We start from the raw sequence: 16833 nt of genomic DNA on the forward strand, positions 1-16833 counted from the left end.
TTGGTCTTGGTGTTGGTGTTGGTCTTGGTGTTGTTGTTGAATCATCTGTCATGGAAAGAAAAGAGAAGAATGTGTCAAGGTGACATTATTTTACAGTGGGGGTGCCCTGGGAAACAACTCTCAACGTTGAGTAGTCTCTACTTGTTCCTTCAAGGAATAAATTTCCTGTTGGAAAGTTGCTGTGAGGTGATAGCTGACTATGGCCTTGCAAATTTTTGCTCTCATTGTATTTCTCAGTTGGCAGTCACGCTGGCCTCAATTTCCCCCTGGTCTTTCTGCCCTGAGAAATTTTTGAAGGCTCTGGAAATGTGAAAAAGGCTCATGACTCTTTTTTTATGTTGTTATTTTCCACCTTTCTGTGGGTGCATCTTTCTCTGTGTACCAGGTGTGGCAGCTCTGTAAATGTGCCTCTCGGGTCTCTTGTGGTGGGGACTTAATTGACAGAAGGCCTGGGCTAGCGCACTCTGAATTCACCGTCTCCATTCACCAATGCCGTTCAACTAACAGTGACCACCCTTCCCACAGGCTCCCAGCTGGGATATGAAAGTAATCCCAATTCTGTGAGAAATGACTTTCCTCTGATGGGTGACTTGAGCTCAAGGACTCCCTGTCAGCCTTGTAGACGCTCTCTTAGAGCTGCACTGAAAGCTAAAGCTTCCTTCCTTCTCTTTCTCCTTCACAGGGATCAGATCTGCACCGTGGTCTGAGGAATCTCCCAGGCTTCTCCCACTCCTGCTCTATTTTCCTTTACAGGCATTTCCCCCAATAAATGTCTTGTATGTCTAATGCCATCTTGCCTGTGATTTTGGGGGAAAAGCAACAAACCAGACATGAAACTTTGCACTCATCTCCTTTTTTCCTCTCCTATATTTAGTCAAAAACCTTGTCCCAGTGGTTTTTTGTGTTATACTTCCCCTTCCCCCAATATATGTTTCCTTTTCCGTCTGTTTCTTCTTTTGTATTTCTGTTGCCCTCACCAGTCCATTTAAGACTGATGATTAACGCTAATGTTAGCAATTATTATGAGGTCCTGTGCCAGGCTCTATGCTATATAATTTACATATATCTCATTTGATTCATGTAATAAAGCTGTCAGATAGACATTATTTCCATTTTACAGATGAAAAAACTCAGGGATACAGTGGTGAATAAACCTACCCAAAGTCAGATTTCTAGTAAAATCTGGATCGAGAGTCAGGTACTCCTTGACTCTAAGACTTCCTGATTTCAGAGAGGCTAGTGATAATAGTAATAATAATAGCAACTAACCCTTAGGGAACATTTCCGCTGTGTGTGGCATTTTACTAAAGGTTTCATTGAATCTTACCTTAAATCTTTAATATAATACCATGAAGCAGGTACAATCATCCCTCAGTATCCATGAGGGACTGATTCTAGGACTCCACCCTCCACCACACTCCACGGACACCAAAATCTATGGATGCTCAAATTCCTTACATAAAATGGTGTAGTATTTGAGCATAACTTACACACATCCTCCCATATACTTTAAAGCATCTCTAGATTACTTATAATACCTCATACAATGTGAATGCTATGTAAATCATTCTTATACCACATTGTTATAGAATAATGACAAGAAACAAAAGTCTGTAAATGTTCAGTATAGCTGAAACCATAGTAGGCCTTTCGATCCTCAATTGATTGAATCTGTGGATGCAGAACTGCAGTTATGGAGGGCCGATTGTACTCTTACTGCAATTTTCTGTTGAGCGCTGAGGCTCAGAGAAGTTAAGAATCTTGTGAAAGAAATTTACAATTTAATGTATATACATTATATTTGTAATATATGTAATATTGTGAATTTATATATGAAATTTATAATATAATGTAAATACCTTAAAAAAGAAGACAGATCTTGAATTAACAACCTAACTTTAGAACTTACGGAAGTAGAAAAGAAGGACAAACTAGGCCGAAAGCTAGCTGAAAGAAGGAAATAATAAAGGTTAGAGTGGAGATAAATGAAGTAGAGAATTGAAAAACAATAGAGAAAATCAAGAAAACCGAAAGTTGATTTTTCAAAAAGATGAATAAAATTGACAAACCTACAGCTAGATTGACTAAGAAAGTAAGAGAGAAGACTCAAATTACTGAAATCAGGAATGAAAGTGGAGACATTACTAGCAATTCTACAGAAAAATAAGAATTTTAAGAGTACTATGAATAATTGCATGTGAACAAGTTGGATAAGCTAAATAAATGGACAAATTCTATGAAACACAAAACCTACAAAGCTAAAATCATAAAGAAATAGAAAATATCAACAGACCTATAATTAGTAAGGAGATTGAATCAGTAAAAGCATTTGACAAAATTCAACGTTTTTTCATGATAAAAACACTCAGACTAGGAATAGAGGGAAACTAAGTCAGCATAATACAAGCCATCTATAAAAAACCCACAGCTAAAATCATAGTCAATGGTGAAAGACTTTAAGTTTTTGCTCTAAGATCAGGAACAAGTCACGAATGCCTGCTTTTGCTATTACTATTCAAAATAGTATTGGAAGTCCTAGCAAACAATTAGTCAAGAAAAATAAATAAAAAGCATCCACGTTGGATAGGAGGAGTGAAATTATCTCTGTTTGCAGATGATATGACCTTATATGTCATATATGACATATAACCCTAAAGATCCCACAAAACACTGTTAGGACTAATAAGGATATTCAGCAAAGCTGCGGGATACTAAATCAATGTATAAAATCAGTTGTGCTTCTATACACAAACAACGAACAATTTGAAGAGGAAATTAGGAAAATTTTATTACCACTAGCATCGAAAGGAATAAACACCTAGGAATCAACTTAACAAGGGAGGTGAAAGACTTATACACTGAAAAACTACAAAAACACTGCTGAAAAGAATTAAAGAAGGCAAAAACAAATGGAAAGGTATTCCATGTTTGTGGATTGGAATACAATGTAATTAAGATGACAATACTACCCAAAGTGATCTCTACATTCAGTGTAATCCTTATCAAAATCCCAATGACATCTTTTGGAAGAAGTAGAAAAATCCATCTTAAAATTCATATGGAATTTCAAGAGACACCAAATAGCCAAAACAATCTGGAAAATGTTGGAGGATTCACACTTCCTGTTTTCAAGAATTACTACAAACTTCAGAAATCAAAACAGTGTTGTTCCAGTGTAAAGACAGACATATTGACCAATGGGATAGAAAAGCCAGTAAAAAATCCTTGCAAATATGGTCAGATGACTTTTGACAGGGATGTGAAGACCACTCAATGGGGAAAGGGCAGTGTTTAAAACAAACTGTCTTGGGAAACTGTATATCAAAGCAAAAGAATGAAGTCAAACTCATCTAATATCTTATACAAAAAATTAACTCACAATGGATCAAAGACCTAAATGAGTGAGCTAAAACTATAAAACTATAAAACTCTTTGAGTTTTGGAGGCCCCTATGCTCCCAGGGCAGTTGGCTAATGGCCTGGGGACGTTATCCATCTGTGCTCGCCATGCTAAGCCTCAGGTGATGGATCTGACTCTGCCCCTGCCCAGATGTGGCTCTTGGGGCTGAGCTTTAGCTGGTGACCAGTTCAAAAGCCTTGGGACTTGGGAAGCCAGGAAATCATTGCTCCCAGTCATCCCTGCCCAGACATAATGAGGGGGATGTAGGCACAGGCCGGGCCTGTCAATCCTGTGTGTGAAGCAGAATTCACTCCACCCAACACCCAGATGTCAGAGAGGAATCACTCACTGTGTACACGGAGCTGTATACTTCCCAATGCACTTTCATAATTTTGTTTTATGGCTTCTAGGGTGTAGTATCCTGTGTCGTCCTGGGTCACTTTCTGGAACAGGAGGGATCCATTGTTGTATGTTGTCTCTCGACCACTATATAGAGGCCCTGGGAAATTTTCTTGGTTTTCTATCACATATATTACAATTTGTTGATCGGGATCTATTACTTCCCCTTTGTACCAGACGTAGCCTAAAAGATTCTCAGGCAGATTATGGACAAGTAGAAGAACATCCTTTCCTTCAACAGCATTGGTCGGCACCGATTCAATAATGATTTGGGCAATGGTTGGTGGGTTCCAGAAGGTTAAGAGTGAGACTAGGAAGGAAGAGAGAGAGAGAGCGATCAGTCAATATTTGGACTTATGTATTGGGATGGAAAAATGAGGACCTGGGTCCTGAACGGGTCTCTTCATCTCTTAGACTTGGAGTTTGTGTGTATGTATTCTTGTGTCTCCTACTGGTCAAGGTCACCAGCATCACCACCATTACTTCAGCCCCTCTGAACTTGTTATTTCTTTTAGTTTCCATTAGTCTTCCCCAGGTGTCTGCCTGGCTCACTTCCTCACTGCCCTCAGTGCCCTGCTCACTCTCAGGGCCATCCTTGGGAGATGCCTTCCCTGACCGCTTGCTCTGAAGACCCTTTGACTTCCCTTTCTGACCTTTCCCTGGTCTGTTCATTGCATGACACTTGTCAGTCCCTGAAATCACATTCAGATTTCTTTGCTTGTCTGTCTTCCTCCTCGTAGAATGTGAGCTTCATCAAGGCAGGGACTTGTCTGATCTTGTTCCCCTAGTCCCTGAAACAGGTTGCAAACACCTGTGGGTGAACGAATGAGTGTTCCCAGGGCCCTCCATATCATTGTTACTTTATGAGGTTTATTGGTAAGGACAATGCTTAGTGCCCCTGATTCTGTTTTTTTCTGAAGTGTCACTCTGATATAGTTAGCTTATTTTCAAACTGTAACTTCAAAAAAATATAACAATTGAAGTTTTCCTGCCCCTCACTAATTCCAGTTCAATAAGATTTTCCTGTTGCTCAGCTCCCTCTACTCGTCCTATTCTGCTCCCATGTCCCCTCCCCTCAGGTTCAAACAGAAGTCCTCTGTCCCCTCTCAGAGCTCCGTCATCCCCAGGAGACCCCAGCCAGTCTGTTCTCCCATACTCACCCTCAGGGCATCATCCCCTCTTACCTGCCAGCAGAAGCCCCTGCCAGGGGATGTGCCCTCTGAAGCCAGGGACTGATGGGCACTCCATTGTATCTGCTGCCTGCTTGGCTCCTCCCTCTTTGAGAAGAGCTTGGGCTCCAGAAATGCTCACAAGCACTCCTGTCCAGATGCTTCAGCTCTACTGTCCTTCCTCCCTCTGTGCTGAGCCTCCTCCAGGGGCAGGAGTACCTAGGAGGGTCACATGGACTGGGGGTGGGGTCTCTGCTCAGGTCCCTCCCTCTCTTCCTCTCATTCCAGCCTCCCTAGGCCCCTCCTTCCCCTTTCCTATCTGTCTACATTTTGATTCCCTGGAACTGTGGAGGCCTCTCTCTCTTTTGCTGTGATTCCCCCCAAGCACACACACACACACACACACACACCCTTATTTGGAGAAGCGTAAACCTGGGCTTTGGTGTTCTGGGCAGTCCCCACAACCCTGGGTCAGGGATCATAGTCAGTCTCCACTGCAGCCCTTTGTCTTTCACATTTGACTTTTCCCTTCAGAGCAGGAGTTCTGGGGCTACATCAGGAACTCTTGTCACAGTAATGTCACCCCTGCTCTGTGTCAGAATCACCTGTGGAGCTTTGTCAAGATTGTGAATGCCTAGGTGACACCTTAGAAATGCTACTTTAGCAGCTGCCCAGGTTTGTGGATACCCAGCCAGTCTGAGACCCCGTTTTGTAAGGGTGGGGCAGCCTCTCCCATTCTCCTGTTCAGAGTCAGATGATTCTGTTAAAATGCAGATTCTGACCCAGTAGGCGCCCAGCCCCAGCATTTTCTTGGCTGTGTTATGGCTTCAGTGTCTGTCAGCACCACACAGAACCGCAGAGGTTTCCAAACCCTGGGGATTATTTCTCTTATTATTTCACAGAGAAACCCAGCTGGGCACCAGGGTCTTCCCCCTGTCCTCAAATGCTCTGGGAAGGTTGGCTTTACTCTCAACGGGAAAGTCACAGAGATGACTCTCGGAGTGAGAAAGGGGCAAGCTGAGTGATGACTGGTGAGGGGACCTGCCCTCTGTCTCTGGTGTCACCAGCCTGGCCTTCGCTTCCAGGGACAGAGAGCCAGTACCTGGTGTCTCAGGAGCTACAGTTCTCAGGAGTGAAGGGGCAGGTTTCCTACATATCCTGGGTGAGACGATGGTGGTGGTGGGAGGTCAGGTGGCTGTGGGCTTCTTGGTCCTCAGGGAAGGCTTCAGGGAGACCACTCCCTTTCACTGTCTCTTGGCTGAGCTGTGGCTCAGAGTCTGTTCATGTGCTCCCTGACCATCCTGACCTCTGTCCTCTGCCTGGCTGACTTTCTTGTGGTCTCCTGCCTTCCCTATGGGTGGTGCCAGGCAGTGAAAGGGGTCCTGCACAGGGACCTCTGACAGGGCAGGGTATTCCAAGTCCCTAGATAGCATGGGCAAGACAGAACAGGCATGTCTGAGGGGACCTGAAGAGTCTGTCAAAGGGAGGGATGCAAATCAGGCTTCTTCTCCACCTCCTCAGCAAAAGCCACATTCATGTGTTAATTTCTTGTGTGTTGTCTCTGTGTCCCAAGGTCGCCCCCTGGAGGGCATGAGGAGACCTGCGTCCAATGTCAGGGGCTGCACCAGGGATGCTGACCAGGCTCCAGAGGGTGTGAGCTGATCCTGAGCCCTGGACAGCGGTGGGCTATGACCTGTAGGTTGAGAGGCTGGTTAGTTTGGGTCCTGGGCTTTGGGGATCCCAGGCTGACTGACTCCATCTCAGTGAAGGATGAGCCCAGGGAGAAGACAGGTGTTGTCCAAAGGATTCCTGATGTAGTGTCAGAAGAACTGTTCCCCGGGGGATGTACTGTCTCAGGGTGAGCTCTCTGTTCCTGAGATTTAAAGAGTGGGCTTGGTGGGGTATGACTTGAATCTTTTGGGAGACGACACCAGCCTGGGGGCTGGACCACCGATTGTCCTGTTTCCTCCATCACAGCACTGGGGTGTTGCATCAAGTCAACTGTGACCCTGTGTGTCATCTGCTCTAGGTCTCCCCACGGGGCTCTGGAGCTGGAGCAGCTCCATGTGAAGTCTCAGCCAGGGGATGTCATGGGTTCCACTGTTAGGAGAGGGGAGGACCCCATGGGACCGTCAGCCTCTCTGAGGTGCAAGCAAATGCAGATCCTGGTTCTCCTGTTCTATCCTGGATGGGAAGTTCTCCTCATTCCTCAGAATACCTTTAGCTGGTGAGGTGCCTTCATGGGACCACAGCCAGGTTTCCCTACAGACTAGGGACCCTGGATTAGGGGAGTCATCTCCTGATTCTTTTGAGGTCAAGGTGGAGCTCCCTCCTCTCCTGGTGGTAAGTCCACTTCATGTTGAGAATTCAGAATTTGTACCAGGTCAGGTCTCTGTGAGAGGAGGAAGGACACAGGCTACTGGCTCAGGCCCTCCAGGGAGAGAAGTCCCTCATGAGGTAGATATGGGGAGGGGGTGTGATTTTCTGGGAGTGAATAGGGATTTGACCCCTCACTGTTAGGAGGGCCCTGTCCTCGCTCCTGACTCTATAAGAGGAAAGGCCCATCCATGAGACAAACCTGCTGGCCTCCTCCCATGCTGGTGCTAGTCCCCCTGTGTCTACACAGAATCTGCTCTGACCACTGGGTGTCACACAGGGACGACAGGCTTCTGTTGTGTGGTTTCCTTCATCTATTTCATGAGTATTTTATGAGCATCTGTGATGTGTCAGGCCTTTGTCTGGGCCCTGGGAATTCCACAGAGAAGAGGACACATGTGGGCCCTGGTGTCATGGAGTTTACCTTGTGACAGGGAGATAGACACTCAGAGAAAACCATGGAATTAAGGAGTTAATTGTAATCAAGAGAAGGACTGTGAGAGGAAAGTGTGTGGGCATCCACAGCATGTAATGGAGTCTCAGGTGGTCTGGGGATCACTGAGAGCACCCCTGAGAAAGTGACCTTTTGGCTGAGACCTGAAGTGTGAGTAGTTTACCCAGTGAAGGACGAAGGACATGGAGGGAAGAGCTGCCTACAGAAAGACCAGACTTTAAGGGAGCAGATGCCTGACTGGATGGAGAGGCTGACAGAGTCCAGTGTGTGGAGCTTGGAGAGCGAGGAGGACAGTGGACTGAGTGAGGGTGGTGAGGGGCAGAGCATGCTGGGTTTTGGGTGATGGTGAAGGAGGTCAGCAGCGCTCTGGGAATGCTCCAGGCTGCTGCGTAGCTCTGCTGCCCTCTGCTGGATGAGGAGGGAAATGTAGAGGCAGAGGCCCCATGCCATGCAGCTCTGTGTGTTTATTCAACAGCAATCCATAGACATTTTACATGGGTCACATATCACATTAATGCTCCATCATATTCCTGTTCGATGAGTCCCAATCTCTGTTGTTGTAAGTACATTGGCCCTGCCTCTTCCCTCAGTGACATGTCACCAAAGTCAGATTCCCAGGAAAATATATCTGTGTTTGTATCCATAGGTTATACTATGCATACTGCTGGGTGGAGTGATGTGTGGTTGGAGTGCTGGTGGTTCTGTGGAAGTAGGAGGAGCACAGAACTAGGTGTGTCAGGAGGGGAAGGTCTGTGCTGGGGAGCAGAGAAAGAAGGATGGACAAGTCAACTTCCCTTCTCACTCGCATGGCCTGGTGCCCAAACAGGAACCCTGATTCGAGGAACACACAGCACTGCACACCCCTCTGTGTCCTTGGGTGAGGTGAGATGGGAGCTGCTTCCTCTCCTGTTTATCAGAACCTGGGTGCGCCCTGTGCCCATGGTTTAACTCTCAACTGTTAAGTGAACATTGATCCAGGGTTGTTGTAGGTACTGTCTGTCCATATCAGCGGTGAATGGAGAAGCCCTGGTCCTGAGATGGTTTCACACACACAGTCCCACACAGCACCTAGGCTGGACCCTCGCAGTGCCTGTTTTATTTCTCTTCTTCCCTCCCCATTCCTGGGGTTTCTTTCTTGTACCACTTTCTCCCTGGGCCTCTGTGGACAGCCTCAGCCAGTAGTCTCACCAGCTCCCAATCCAGCTCCCAGTGCTTTGTGCCCCCTCACACTCTCTGGGCCTCACTAGCCTTTCATTTGTTCTGACCCCTGACCCCTATGATGGAAGAAAGAGGAAGCTGAGATTGATGCTTTCCAAGGGCCTGCAATTTTGGGGTAGCTTGAGAGTGAGGAATCCTGATGTGTCAGTGGAATCATTATTGTGTCTCCTGGTGGAAGCATTCCTCTCTTTGGAACTAAGACCTCTAAGCCAGTAGAGCATAATGTAATGTAGACAGGGAGTAGAAATTTTGCTAGTGGATTTCTACAGGCACAGAGAGTGGTGTCACTCCCATTTTCACCCCTTGATTCCCTGACCTGAGAATCCTGGGTATGGGAGAAACAGCACCACATTTTGGACACTGATTCAGAGCATATACTGGAGTACGTTCCCCCAGCCCTGCAAGGTATTGCCACCTAGCTGGTGCTGTAACTGAGTTTCTAAAAGGCCATTCCACTTTTCTATCAAGCCAGCTGCTTCCGGATGGTAAGAGTGGTGGCTTCCATGAGGATGGGCCCATTGCTGCATTTCACTTGCTATGAAGAGAGTCCCTTGATTAGAAGCAATGTTGTATGGAATATCATGATGGAGGATAAGGCATTCTGGGTGTTCATGAATGGTAGTTTTGGCAGAAGCATTGTGTACAGGGAAGGCAAATCTGTGTCCAGAGTAAGTGCCTATTCCAATAAGAACAAAACGCTGCCTCTCCCATAACAGAAGTGGTCCAATGTAACAGCCTGCATCAGGCAGCTGGCTGATCACCCTGGAGAATGGTGCCATATCCGGGGTCCAGTATTTGTCTCTGGGCTGGAATATTGGGCACTCAGTGGTGGCTATAGCTAGGTTGGCCTTGGTGACCGGAAGGAGACGTTGCTGAGCCCATGCATAATGTCCATCCCTGCCTGGCTACTTTTTCATGAGCCCAGTGGTGATGACAGGAGTCAGTGGGCAAAGAGGCTGACTGGTGTCCACAGAATGGCTCATCCTATCCACTTGATCAGGATTCAGAGAGGTTTGTTCAAATACTTCTTTCCCAGACCACCTTGTCACCAGTTTTCCAATCATGTTCTTTCGAAGTTCCTGACCTTTCACCCAAATCTTTGGCCACAGCCCTTGAATCGGCATATAATCACACCTCTGGCCATTTCTACTTCCAAGCAAAATGGACAACCAGGTTCACTGCCTGACGTTCTGCCCGCTGAGAGGATTTCCCTTCACCACTGTCCTTCAGGGGAGTCCCCGAGAGGGGCTGTAGTGCTGCAGCTGTCCACTTTCACATGGTCACTGCCTATCCCACAGAACCAACTGTAAACCAGGTCTGAGTCTTCTCTTCCTCCATCAACTGGTTGTAGGGAACTCCCCATAGGTGTGGCTGGGAGAGAGAAGACAGTGTAGCAGAAGTGAGGCCATGGACATTTGGGGAACTTCTTCACATAACTTACTTGTGCCTTCAGGGTCAGCTCAGGTCGGGTCATGTATATACCACTTCCATTTGATGATGGAGTGCTGCTGTGCACTCCCAGCTTTATGGCTTGATGTGTCAGACAATAACTGGTTCATGACGAAACTAGTCAGTTGAGAGCCCTTGTCCAGTAACCTCCAAAATGTCTGATTATTTCTTTTTCGCCAATGCACATGAGCTCAGGTTGCATGATAATTGGGTGGCCCATGGTCAAGCACTCAGTCTTTAGTAAGGCCCAGTAGCAAGCCAAAGGCTGTTTTTCAAAAGAAAGTAGGTATTCTCAGAGGATAGCAAGGCTTTGCTCCAAACTCCTAAGGGCCTGCCCTGTGATTCACTTATGTGGGACTGCCAAAGGCTCCAAACACCAACCCTATCTGTCACTGACACCTCAGAGACCATTGGATCTGCTGGATTATATGACCCAAATGGCAGAGCGGCTTTCACAGAGCCTGGACCTGTTGCAGTGCCTTCTCTTATCCTGGGTACCACTTAAAACGAGTAGCTTTTTGTGTTACCTGGTAAATGGGGCAGGGTAGCACACCCAAATAAGGAATATGTTAACTTAAAATCCAGAGGCCTAGAGAGAACAACTTATTCTTCACCTTAGCAGAGATGTCTCAAATGCCCCTCACCCCTGGACCCTTAGAAATTTCACTGCGGTAGCATGCCCCTGAATTTTTGTAAAGTTTTTCCTCCATGTTCTGACATGCAAATGTTTTAACAATAAGTCTAGAGTTGCTACTTCTTGCTCACAGGGCCCAATCACCATGATGTCCTCATTGTAATGGACCAGTGTGATATCTTGTGGAAGGGAAAGGCTATCAAGATTTTTGTGAACTAAATTATGACACAGGCGGGAGAGTTAGTAGACCCCTGAAATAGGATGATGAGGATGTATTGCTGGTCTTGCCAGCTGAAAGCAAACTGCTTCCAGTGGGTCGTTACTGACAGGTGTGGAGAAAATGTGTTTTCCAGATTGATAGCTACATACTAGGTACCAGGAGATATGTTAATTTGCTCAAGTAGTTAAACCACATCTGGGAATTGATTGAGGGGCCATAACACTCTGTTTCTATAACTCAAGTTCAACTTTTGTTCACTTGACTTAGAATTCTGCTGCTTATACATATCTAGTAAGAATTTAGCAGATTTCTCATCAATTTTATTTCTAGCAACACCATCATCAACTAGAAAATGCCATTCGTCTCTGTGAGTCAGACTATTCTGTTTGCTGCTTTGGCTCTGCTGTCCAATATGCTGATGATGGCTCACCTTGCCTTTGGCGATGAAGTGCCAGCTCTTGGCCCTGCTACCTTGTCATCCAGTTATGCCCATTGCACTAGGTTTCCCAATTCAGTGGCAGCAGTTCCCACTGTAATTTCTGACCTACAGGTAAGAGCCATCACAGAGCTCTTAAAGGGTGCCGGGGCTCCCTTACAAACTCATACCTCACAGTCATGGTGAAAAGTGTGTCCTCTGGACTCTCCCAGAGTAGATGAGCAAGTCTTAAGTGATAAATCCACACCAACATTCCAATCTCGCTAAGCTTTGTATCTTTTCTTCTGCCCCTGAGTAAATGGTCTATTCTCTGATGCAGAGACTTCACAGTTCTGTTGGATAGACAGATTTAGATGTAAAACTTAGTAGTGACCTGGTGAGTTGAGTGGGGAGGACTGGGAGGTATTTTTCTCTGAGGAGACCTTGAGGTGTCCCAGCCCGTGGAACCCCAGAGGAGAGTGGAATAACCCAAACAGACACCCAGGTGCTCCAAGAGTGGCTGAGGGTAATGAGCCAGCTGAGGAATTGCCCATGGACATGGCCTTCTGGTCAGTCTGGAGAGTCCTTTCTCTGGGGGTATCTGTTTCCTTGGGAATGGTCTATACCTTTGGGGGAGTGTGAGGTCATTTGAGCTGAGGCTTTGGACTTGAAGGGAACTTGGGCTTAGGTGACAGAGATACCAGTGCAAGGAGGTAGGCAATAGAGGAAGCAGGTGTTCTTGGAACCCTAATTCCTAGCTGCTTCCTGGGCTCACAGAATGGAGTTGGGGGGAGTTCTTGGTGTATGGGGTTGCCTTGGTCAAAGGCCTATGGAAAAGTTATCCTCTAAGATGAGTGCAGGAGAATGTCGTGGAAGGGAAATGAGAGATGGAGAGGAGAAGAAAGAATCATTTGCTGAGGGGAGGAGGCCCTCTGCCTCCCCCCAAGCAGAAGAGGGGGGAGAGAGAGGGGAGGTTGGTCTGAAGAAGGGCCCCATTACCCCACAGGTTTCTGGGAACAGAAGATACTGAAGGGTTCCCTGTGAAAGTCAGCCCACTCTGGACCCCAGTTGTGATGCCCACGATGGTTGCAGCAGGGAAAAAGTGCTGAGGCTCCTTGGGCAGGCTCATGTGTTGGGAAAGAGCAGGGAGAAGGAACTCTGTAGTGTTTCCACTTATAGGAGACTCACCTCTACCCCATCAGATGGGACTCATATCCACTCAGCACAGCTCTCTCTGGGTGGTGCACACTGGAACATGATGTCATTTCTCCTGGGACAGTATAATTTTTCTAGCAAAGGCATGTCTATCATTTTGTCTAAGGATGGTGATCACTCTCCTCCTTGACTCCATGCTCAATATACTTGAAGACATTTGTGAGTCAAAGGAGTCTAGCAGTTCTGTGTGCGTGCTGTGTGCTGTATGTAGCTCTGTGTGAGACAGAAACACTTTCATGTCCCAGCGTCACCCTGTGGTGGACATGGGGGGACCTGTGCCCTCTATCAGGCTTGGGACAAGGCATCTGACCAGGGTTCAGATTAGTGCTCTGGACACCAAACCCTGGGGAGAGATGGGCTCCAATCTCTAGCCCACAGGGACAGCTAGTACGGGACTCTCACCACTCTGGGTCTATCTTGCAGCACAGTAGAACTCTGGTAGGACCAGATAGGCCACATCCCCCTGAATCCACACTTCAAAATGGTTAAAATGACGAATTTTTCCTTATGTGAATTTTATCTCAAAAGAAACAAAAAATTTAGGAGCGGAATCTACACATTAACTTGTATAAAACTGGCACCAATGACCTCTGGGAGTATATGTGAATGTTCATTTCTTCACGTCTGCAGCACCCCTGTAGTAACTATGTGGGAGAAGAAGCAGGTGTCACCCCGTTATCCACCTCTTTCCTTTATTCATTCTCTGAAAACCTATAGCCATTTTCCTGTTTCTGGCCCTTGTGTATTTGTGATGGGGCTATTGAGAACCACAACTAATCACAATGGGGACTCAGTGATCCATAGGACACTTGAGTTATCTATGCTAACTGCTTCTGAACATGTTGTCACAGCACAAAAGGGAAGAGTCAGAGGAGAGAGTTCAGAGAGGGCCCGTTGTATCCACTGGTGTAGTTTGGGATGACCTTGTGGCAAGATGGCCAATGAGGTTGGCTGTAAAGAATGAGAAGCAGCATGTTCATGGAGAAAGGGGAGAGGGCATCACAGGCAGGGAGCATGTGGAATGTAGGGAGTCATGAGCACGTCTTGATGGACCAAGAGTTATGAGAGGCAGTGTATGTAGAAATGGGATGACAGGGAGCAGGTAGAGGGAGCTCATGGGGGAAGGTGAGGGGAAACAGATGGTGGCTTGTTGGAAGTGTTGATGGCTTTTATGGGTGTCTTTTCTCCAGAGCCTGGGCTGAAGAGGGCAGGAGAGCTTAAGGCACTGGGGGATGGAGCTGAGAAGAGGTTCCACCCATGATGAGTCCATCACCTATGGTTGCTCCCTCCTTGCTCATATTTGTGTGGACATCAGCTGGCCCCATTTTCTGTTTTCCTGTCCCTACCTGCGTTTGCAAAGGGAAAGAGGCTGGGAGCTGTCCATGGTCTGACGGCAGCTCAGCGCTCTTCTGGCTGAGTGGGTGCACTTGTGAATCTCATTTCCTGTTAATATTGTCCCCATCACATCCCACCACCTCAACTCATCTTTCCCAGGAAATAGGGATGGAGGTTGAGATAATTTAGACATAATATTTTGCCTGTGTGCTCCAGGAATGAACGGACCCGGAGTTTCAGGTGAATTTCTGCTAAGAGAGAATTCCCATGAGTCAAAAAGGAGCAAGCGAGGGGAAGGGTCCTCTTTATTCAGATCCTTTCCAGGTGATCCCCAGTGGGTCACAGACATGTTTACTTTCCTTGGAATCCCCCTACTCAGCGCCTACTTCCTAAGGAGAAGACAAAAAAGCCTGGAAATGAACATTAAAGATTTAGAAGTTTTTCTCAGCTGTGGATGGCACTGCCCTCCACTCAGAGAGCATTCGGATATGTGTTTGTGTTTGGGGTGGTATTTTGGCTCTATCATTCACTTGATAGGCTTTCCAGAACTAAGACTGTGGAGGTGAGAGATAACAAATATGGTTAGAGGCTTGAGACCATCCCACATATCAAGGAATTTCCCGCCCAAATCGCAGCTCCTCAGAAGAAATGAATCAATTGATTTTATTTTTCTTTATAGCCCATATCCTCATCTGACAAGTATGCATTTATTTACTTGTTGATCTTCTGTTTCTACACCTTTTAGAAAGTGAGCTCCATGAGAGAAGTGACCCAGCTTTATTTACAGCTGTATTTGCTGGCCCTTTAACCACGGAAAACCATGAGATTCATGACTGAACAGTATTTAAAGATCCTTCGGATGCAAATAACAGAACATGCAAAGTGTTCAAAGGACTTCTTGCCTGGTTTTTGATCTTTTCTATTGTGCCCCAAATATAATTTCCTGTTTATTTAAATGGCATTGGGCCATATATTAGGTCTGTCTCTTATTGTTTTCATTCCTCATTATCTTCTTTTAGATTTAGCCTTTACAAAAATATTTAATCTAGTTCAGTGGTTCTCAACTGTATTGAGTTTTCCTCCCAGAGATATTTTTCAATGTCTGGAGATATTTTTTGTTTGTCAGAACTCTGGGTGAGCTATTGGTACCTACTGGATTGAGGCCAGGGATGCTGCTAAAAATCTTGCCATGCACAGGACAATCCCCTACAACCAAGAATGATCTGGTCCAAAATATGAGTAAAGTTGGAAATCCTTCTGCAGACAAACATCTTCCCATATGAGTTTCAACATGAAAGAATATGGCAATTTCCATGATAACAAAGCAGCCTCTTAATATTTTATATGAGGCAAAGTCCATATCTACAAACTGGGAAAATGCGGGAGGTGGGGAAGGAAGCCTGCCTTCCCAGCAAGTCTGCTCCCCAGGGAGAAGGCAGGAAGGAGTGGGCAGACAGCGGGGAGAGAAGGGATTTGATAGGAGCAGTGTCTCTCTATTGTGTAGAGCAGGATAGTTCCTTTCCAAAGGGATCCTGCCTGGCCTCCTCCTGGGTCCCCACAGAGGTCTTGGGCCTCCAGCATCTTGGAAGAGAGGGACCAGGAGCCCCCATAGCAAACACTACCTCCTTGATGGCTGGTAGTCATCCCAGAAGTCAGGGGGTGCTCGATTCACAGAAGTGAAAGAAGCGGAGGCAGCTGAGGTCAGAATTGGGGTGAGAGTGACAGGGACACAGTCTACTTCTTGTGTATATGATGCTCTTGGGTTTGCCAAGAAGGAGGCTGAAGTATTGAGAGGGGTAGGGAGGGCGGAGCCTGGGAGGGGCTGCAGCTGTGACTGGCCTGAGACTATAAGGAGCCCCCATCTTCTGTTGGTGGGGCCTCAACATGTTTCAATATGGGAGGACAAGGGTGTCTGCAGGATGTGCAGAGCAGGATGGTCAGGACTTGGATCTTATCATTCCAAACAAAATTCTTTGCCTGGTGGACTCCACAGGAGAAGGACAGGGGATCTGGGAGCTTGGCAGCCCTGTCAGTGTGAGCTGGTGGAGGTGGCCTGTGGTGGTCAGTGACCCATGTCAGTGAGATGCAGGGCCCAGCATGGTGAAAGCAATTGGGACTTGAGTCTCCAAGGGGCTTGGAGGGCCTCAAGTCTTGTTGGGGGACCAAACAGGTGGGTGTCCTCAGTGGAAAATGGGCCCCTCTGGTGGCCTCTGCTATAGAAAGAGCCATGGAGTTGGAGTCCTCACCCAGATGAGGTTTTGGGTCCTAGGCTGGTGCTGTCCCTACAACAGGGGGTCAGCAGACATGGACAGCTGGATATCTGGCTCTGTCTCATCCTACGGGGAAGTAGAGGCTTCTGTTCAGAGTTCTCACCTGGGCACAAGGAAGGGACAGTCTCATTTCTCATCTGGGGCTTAATGTCTCCCTTATTCTATCTCCTGCTCTCACTGCCTTGCTCTCAAAGAAAAGTAGTTCTTTATCAACCCTCGGTCTCCCTTTCTCATTGCCTGAGGGCTCAGCATTGTCTCCCTGCTACTGGGGTCTGGGTGT

At 46.8% G+C, this 16833-nt stretch overlaps 1 protein-coding gene and 1 pseudogene across 1 annotated transcript in view; one reads left to right on the top strand and one right to left on the bottom strand.

Annotated features, from left to right (window-relative positions):
- LOC124251366 (carcinoembryonic antigen-related cell adhesion molecule 1-like) overlaps positions 1–5046 on the bottom strand; it is a 7880-nt pseudogene extending 2834 nt beyond the window's left edge.
- Positions 1–16833, top strand: part of LOC124251347 (carcinoembryonic antigen-related cell adhesion molecule 1-like) — a 1036279-nt gene that overhangs the window by 980048 nt on the left and 39398 nt on the right. The window lies entirely within an intron of this gene.

The sequence above is a fragment of the Equus quagga genome, chromosome 13 (genome assembly GCF_021613505.1).
Source record: "Equus quagga isolate Etosha38 chromosome 13, UCLA_HA_Equagga_1.0, whole genome shotgun sequence".
Taxonomy (NCBI): Eukaryota; Metazoa; Chordata; class Mammalia; order Perissodactyla; family Equidae; genus Equus; species Equus quagga.